Raw genomic sequence first — 309 nt, forward strand, 5'->3', positions numbered from 1 at the left:
CTTGAAAAAGTCATCCATGCTTTTATCACTGCTCAGCTGGATTATTATAATTCTTTATATATGGGTCTACATCAGAAATCTTTAAATCGCTTCCAGTTATTCCTCACCTTTTGACTAAAACAAAAAAACCTGAACACATAACGCCAGTCTTGGCTTCCCTCCACTGGCTACCTGTCCGTTATAGGATAGATTTCAAGGTTTTATTGCTTGTTTTTAACGCCTTAAATGGTCAAGCCTATATAAAAGAGACTTCAGATATGGTATAAGGGGACCACTAAGGCCTATATAAAATAGACTTCAGATACAGTA

The sequence above is a fragment of the Etheostoma spectabile genome, chromosome 14, assembly GCF_008692095.1.
Source record: "Etheostoma spectabile isolate EspeVRDwgs_2016 chromosome 14, UIUC_Espe_1.0, whole genome shotgun sequence".
Classification (NCBI taxonomy): domain Eukaryota; kingdom Metazoa; phylum Chordata; class Actinopteri; order Perciformes; family Percidae; genus Etheostoma; species Etheostoma spectabile.